The sequence below is a fragment of the Bubalus kerabau genome, chromosome 1 (assembly GCF_029407905.1).
Source record: "Bubalus kerabau isolate K-KA32 ecotype Philippines breed swamp buffalo chromosome 1, PCC_UOA_SB_1v2, whole genome shotgun sequence".
NCBI lineage: Eukaryota > Metazoa > Chordata > Mammalia > Artiodactyla > Bovidae > Bubalus > Bubalus kerabau.
In genome coordinates, this window is record NC_073624.1 from 272,351,606 (window position 1) to 272,358,984 (window position 7,379).

At 40.4% G+C, this 7,379-nt stretch overlaps 1 long non-coding RNA gene across 1 annotated transcript; it reads right to left on the minus strand.

Annotated features, from left to right (window-relative positions):
• Positions 1 to 2,733: 2,733 nt before the first annotated feature.
• On the minus strand, positions 2,734 to 4,042 carry LOC129640611 (uncharacterized). The gene is made up of 2 exons (XR_008708905.1): positions 3,669 to 4,042; positions 2,734 to 3,221 (listed from the first exon to the last, which is right to left on the minus strand). It is a non-coding gene; the product is annotated as an uncharacterized LOC129640611 (long non-coding RNA).
• Positions 4,043 to 7,379: the final 3,337 nt, after the last annotated feature.

The window sequence follows — 7,379 nt, forward strand, 5'->3', positions numbered from 1 at the left end:
CCTATGAGCACTAATACAGCAAGGTGGCCCAAGGCTCATGACTATTGTTTTAACAATAAAAGTTTCCTCTGAAAAGACCTTAGTATTGATGTCACTATATTTTAAGCCCTCTTGTATTTTCGCTTTCTCTGGCCCCATTCCATTGTATTACTTTCAATCCACTAAGTCTTAGGAGAAGGTTTTTGATTGCTTAGTGACACATGATTTGTGATGGTTGTATTCAACATTTTAAAATATCATCTGGGGAGGAGAGAAGTTTAGATTGGACTGGGACATGGCTTTAACTTTGTATGTTAGTGCCCGTCTCCCAAAGTTCTGAGGTACAGTCATTATCGTAGGTCTGTAGTGTAAAGCTCTATGTGTGTCACCGGTCTCAGAATTCTGAATTTCATGCTGCGAAATATGGGGGTTCCGTTTTGTAACACTCCCTTTCTAGAACCTACTCTTTATTTTCAAAGAGAACAAGGATTATAGTGGAAGAAAAGAATGAGGATAATAATGGCTCCATTTTTACAAGCCCCCTGTCAGGGTTTTGTGATGTAACCTCTGTCAATTTAAGTAAAGGCAGGTAGGAAAGACCCAGGGGCTCCAGTCACACAAGTCTGCCCTACATGTACCTACTGTTCTATCTAACCCTAACTCTCTCCTAGTCTTTTCAAAAGGAGAAAAGAAAAGGACATGAAATAGCTCCTGTCTGTTGTACTGCAGACTGGATAGAATATATCAAAGAGGAAATTATATGTCTGTGGCTTGGAAAACATTCATTATAACTGATCATAGAACAAATTGACATGGACCAGTGCAATGTGCTAGCCTTACAGTAGATTTAAATATATAGGACAAAGGCAAGGACAGGTAGTATCATGACCTTATTTCCAGTCAGTCTCTTAAAATGTCTTTTTAAGATTTCTACTACATTTGGGGCTTAAAGAATACTAAGGTCTTTCTAGAAAAAGAAGCTATGTTAAGTGTCACATTATATAAAATGATACTTTCAAGACATTTACAGTTTAGTGAGGGAGAAGTTATCAAAGAAATACCATGTTATAATTCAATATGAAATTTAATAACAGCCATCTTATAGTGAATAATTACCCTGTGATTTAAGCTATTCTAATTTCTGTGCATCCTCTGTCTCCCCCTTCTCTTCCTGTCCTCAGTCTTTCCCAGCATCAGGGTCTTTTCCAAAGAGTTGGCTCTTCGCATCAGGTGGCCAAAGTATTAGAGCTTCAGCTTCATCATCAGTCCTTCCAATGAACATAGGGGGTTGATTTCCTTTAGGATTGATTGGATTCATCTCCCTGCTGTCCATTATAGTGTTGTTTGAATTTTAAACCACAAAGTAGTAATTGATCTTTAGGTTCAAAAGCAGGCAGTCTTAAACAATGTGATACATAATGAAACCTGAAATATTTTAAATTTGTATATAAGGCACTACAGTTTTGCTTTTGCTTATGAAAATCTGTAGTCCACGGGGTTGCAAAGAGTCAGACATGACTGAGCGACTGAACTGAACTGAATTTCTGTACTGATAGGACTTCATTTAATCTTTATAAAAATGCTGTTATTATCTGCATTTTACAAAGAAGGCAACTGAGGCACAGAGAGGTTAGGTCATTTGACCAAATTATCCCACAAGTTACTGGAGGAACAGAATTTAAACCCAGACAGCTATGCGTTGGAGTATGTATGCTACACAGTCCGACCGTTTTAGATAGTAATAAGGAAAAGACTCTGATGCTGGGAGGGATTGGGGGCAGGAGGAGAAGGGGATGACAGAGGATGAGATAGCTGGATGGCATCACCGACTCGATGGACGTGAGTTTGAGTGAACTCCAGGAGTTGGTGATGGACAGGGAGGCCTGGCGTGCTGCAATTCATGGGGTCGCAAAGAGTCGGACACGACTGAGCGACTGAACTGAACTGAACTGAAGAGGTGCCCTAAAGCTGTATGTATTAGGAATGTCTATTTCAGAGGTGGCAAATGATGGCTTGGGCTAAACTTGGCCCTTAGATGTTTGGACCATACTCTTCTGCCTGCATGTTGTTTAGAAAAGTTTTGGTGTATTTAAAAGAAATTTTAATTAATTGCCAGTATTTAAAAACAGATATTTTACATAAATATTCAGAGTTTGTCTTCTCTTGAGAATCTGGAAGAGTTGTAGATCCTCTACCCACGATTTTATGAGGGAGCAGTGTCTGCAGCTGAGTAGCTCCAGTTCACTTTGGAAGTGCATCATTCTTCAATTTGCCATAGTCCCCACCACTACCTTTTATCTCCCACTTGAATGTTGTGTGCCAGCTGCCGTATATCCTCCTGCTTCTAGAGGTTTTTTCCCTTGTGAAAGAGGAGGAAGATTATTTCTCATATTCATGACTGTATTAGGTGTGAGGAAGATGAGAAATATACACAGATACCAAGTATGGACACTATTCACTCACATTACCTGCCAAGTTTGTATACTTGAGATTATACATTATGTAGGCTATAACACAGGGCTCAGTCTGATAAAAATTAAAAAAAGGGTTTTACTTGGGTCTTAATATTTAGGGTTTTTATAGGTAGATCAAAGTATGTTAGGGAAGTAGGGAGGTTAAGTAGAAAAAAGTTAATTTGTATAACAATAGATTCATTAGCCAAACAAGCATTACTCACTTTTTGACTAGAGTAATTTGTGATGGGTTTGGTGGCTTCTGAGGTTGGAATGAATGAGTTGCATAAACAAATATGAGAATGTTTTAATGGAAGTACTAGTCTTCTTTTACTCTTTTCCCCGTGTCTCTAAGACACACAGTCACATGCACACATATATACTCAGATATACCCACACAATACAAATATGCATACATACATACATACACATACATACATATGTATATATACTATTTTTCCCTTCATATTGTTCAATGGCTTTAAATGATGGGATCAGACATGATATTGATAAAACTGCCAAAATAAATCAATTAGTAGGCCATAATTGTATCAAAAGATTCAGGTCACAGAAAAGGAGAGATATTTTCCTTCAAGCAGGCACTTCTGGAATCCACAGGGTCACAGAATCAATAGGGACTAAGCCATGAACTGTGACTACCTTACAGATAGACCTGAGAGATGACTATGTCCATGTGATTGTCAACTAGTCAAGGTCTGGCCTTCCAAATTTCCTGGGAAGGTCTTCTGTTATCTCCTGTAGTTGTACTGCCTCCTTCAACCCTTGTTGCTGATGGAAAAAAGTAAAGTATTAGAAGATATGATTTTAAATAGGTATTTAGCTAGCTTCTTTTCAAATAATAAAGAACCATTCTAAAACTGTGCTTGAGTGCATTTGACTGAAACATCTTCGTATACGATGAGCCTCACTGAACATCACTTTGTTAGGGGTGTCACACGGCCTGGAACCGCCCACCCTGGCCAGGCACCATAGTAACCATTTGCATGAGCTGTTTTAGGACAGGAGGTCCTGGTAAGGAACACAGAACTAATAGGCCACCACTGACCAGAAGCGTTCAGGAAAGGTCAAAAGGAGACACCACGTGTCCGACCACCTCCCAGAATCCTTCTCTCTGGCGTCCATCTTGGCTGAACAAGGCAGGCACCACCAGGAAGGACCCTGAGTCAGAATGATTGGCTAAAGACAACCCGGAAACTAATCCCATCACCATAAAACCTGAGCCTGTGAGCCATGTGGCAGAACACGTGGTTCTCCTGGGTTCCCTCGCGCTCCTGCTCTCCACCCGGGCGTCCTTTCCCAATAAAATCTCTTGCTTTGTCAGTGCACATGTCTTCTTGGACAATTCATTTCCGAGTGTTAGACAAGAGCCCAGTTTGGGGCCCTGGATGGGGTCCCCCTTCCTGCAACAACTTCGCTACACTTCACTGTACTAGCGATAGTTCTCACTGCAGTAGTTCATTCCCATTTGTCTTATGCCGAGAAAACAAGTATTTCCTAAATTCCGGAGGTACAATTTCCTTTTTTATATTTTCTGTCATGAAAGAAAATGTCATTTCCAAATAAAAAGAGAATCTTGAAAAATCTCCCCCTCACACCTTCTCATCTCTGTTTTTCTTTGTAGTTTCATTTTTGGCTGTGCTGGGTCTTCATGCTGCGCACAGGCTTCCTCTGGTTGCGGTAAGCGGGGCTGCTCTTCGTTGCTGTGTGTGGGCTTCTCACGGTGGTGGCTTCTCTTGTTTTGGATCACGGGCTCTAGGGCGTGCACGCTTCCGTGGTTGCGACTCCTGGGCTCTAGAGCGCAGGCTCAGTGGTTGTGGCACCTGAGCTTAGTTGCTCTGCAGTCATGTGGGATCTTTCCGGATCAGGGGTCGAACCCATGACTCCTGCATTGGCAGGCTGATTCTTTACCCCCGAGGCACCAGGAAAGCCCCTTGTTTTAAAAAGATTAGGTATCAGAACAGAATAGTCTGTGGTAGCTGTGCAAATTCTTAAGGTGTAGCCTGGCTAACCCACTTCTTTTCAATACAGAAAATATTTCTTAATAAACTGCTAGAAACAAAAAGGAATTTCACAGGTGTTAGTTTACTTTTCTCTCTTTAAAAGTAACTACTGATTTCAGTCTTGTCGATTTGGGCCCCATGAAGGGTGACATTCGTGCCCTGCAGGGGCCAGATGGTAAATAAACATAAAAGGTTGAAAGTTGAAGCAAGGCACATGCGAACCAAGTGCCTTCCAGGTTCTGAAAGCTGTCACAGCGTTTGCTGCAGTGCAAAAGGCCCACCACTACTGCTAAGTCGCTTCAGTCGTGTCCGACTCTGTGCGACCCCAGAGACGGCAGCCCGCCAGGCTCCCCCGTCCCCGGGATTCTCCAGGCAAGAACACTGGAGTGGGCTGCCATTTCCTTCTCCAGTGCATGAAAGTGACAAGTGAAAGGGAAGTCGCTCAGTCATATCTGACTCTTCGCGACCCCATGGACTGCAGCCCGCCAGGCTCCCCCGTCCCTGGGATTCTCCAGGCAAGAACCCTGGAGTGGGCTGCCATTTCCTTCCCCAGTGCATGAAAGTGACAAGTGAAAGTGAAGTCGCTCCGTCGTCTCCGACTCTTAGCGACCCCATGGGCTGCTGCCTACCAGGCTTCTCCGTCCTGAATTTGGGTCCTGTGGACGCAGATTTCCATCTGTAAGAAACCCCTTCCTTGTATCCTGCTCCTTTACTTCATCTATCCCTTCTTTCTTTCTAAGTTGAGCACTTACTCCGTGCCAGCTACTGTACGAGTTGCTGGGACACAACTCCCTGTGTTAGCCTGCTAGGGTTCTCATAACAAATACCACAGAATGGGCTTTTTACAGGCAGAAATTTATTTTCTCCTAGTTCTGGGGTTCACGGTGTTGGCTGGTTTGGTTTCTAATGAAGTCTTTCTCCCTGGTTGTCTTTTTAGTGTATCTTCACTTGGTCTCCCTCCGTGGACATTCATCCCTGGGGTCTTCCTCTTTCTTCAGAGACATCATTCATAATGAATTAGGTCCCCAAACTTACCACTTCATTTAGTCTTTTTTTTTCTGAGCTAAATTTAAAAAAAAAAAAGTGTCTTTTATATTGAGGCAGAGTTGATTAACAATGTTTCTGACGGAACTTCCCAAACACGTACCACCCCTTCTGTAAAACAACTTGCCCCCATACACCATAATATCAAATGCATACCATGGAAATCCTTCATGTTCCATATTTAATGCCATGTGTAAGGCTTGTTTTCATCAATTGTGATTCTTCTTTCTGAAAATGAATTTCCCTTTTTCATTTTACCTTTTATCCAGTGTGTAGTAATTTAAAAATCCATTAACACATAGTGCCATGTTAATTAGATGATATTCTTCAAGGTCAAGAAACTATCAATAGATATTGAATAGTGACTATAAATAAACTCATCACAGTAATTAGATTTGTCAATTAAAATTGGGAACTGCAACTCTTTATGGCTGGATTAAAGGTGGATCACTTTGGGAAAATAATTTTGTTCAGCATAATAGAGGAAGATTGGGTGATGATCTCATATGCAAGTTTGACCCCATGAGTGACATAAGTTTCTGATATTGTTTCTACCAGCAGGTTCAGAAACTCCTAGAAGTATGGGTGCTGCTGAATCTTCTCTAAAAATATTTTAAAAAATTAAAATGTGAAATATTTATCATAATATTTGTCAAGAAGGCACTCTAATAACAAGATCTAACATTTATTGAGAATTTATCTATCACTCTAATAATAAGATCTAACATTTATTGAGAATTTATCTATCTTTTGCCAGCCTATATACTAAAACTTTAATGCATTATCTCTTTTATTCCTCATAAAAACCACATGAGGTATATAATTATCTTCTTTTTGCAGGTAAAACTTTTCCACAGTCACTAATACTATTAATAAACGCCAGAGCTGGATTAAAATTTCAGTTCAGTTCAGTCGCTCAGTCATGTCCGACTCTTTGTGACCCCATGGACTGCAGCATGCCAGGCCTCCCTGTCCATGACCAACTCCTGGAGTTTACTCAAACTCATGTCCATTTAATTGGTGATGCCTTCTAACCGTCTCACCTGCTGTCATCCACTTCTCCCGCCTTCAGGCTTTCCCAGCATTAGGGTCTTTTTTTTTTTTTTTTTTAAATTTTTATTATTTTTTTAAATTTTATTTTATTTTTAAACTTTACATAACTGTATTAGTTTTGCCAAATATCAAAATGAGTCAATTCTTCGCATGAGGTGGCCAAAGTATTGGAGTTTCAGCTTCAACATCAGTCCTTCCAATGAACAACCAGGACTGATCTCCTTCAGAATGGACTGGTTGGATCTCCTTGCAGTCCAAGGGACTCTCAAAAGTCTTCTCCAACACCACAGTTCGAAAGCATCAATTCTTTGGCACTCAGCTTTCTTTATAGTCCAACTCTCACATCCATACATGACTACTGGAAAAACTATGGCTTTGACTAGATGGATCTTTGACAGCAAAGTAATGTCTCTTCTTTTTAATATGCTGTCTAGGTTGTGTAGGATTAAAATTTAGGTCTATCTGACTCCAAGCCCAATACTCTTGTCACCTCTCTACATATTCATTACTTGATAAATATTTTAATTAGTTTCACTTTTTTTGCTCCAATTGAGAAGGTTTCTGGTTAAAAAAAAAATGTAATTTTTTTTTGTTTGTTTCCGGTTTTAGTAAATTTGGAATGGTTATTCTGAAAACCAGATCACATAATTTATTGCATATTTCTTCATTTTTTAATCAAATAGTTGTACAGTGTATAGAAGTTTGTGGTCAATCTTTGGATTCTGTTTTGTTGGTGACACAGAGCTGTATTTTCTCACATGTTCTCTCTTCATAAGGAGTCTGAATTGCATAGCAACTTCAACATCACTAGTTTGGGGATGTCAAACGC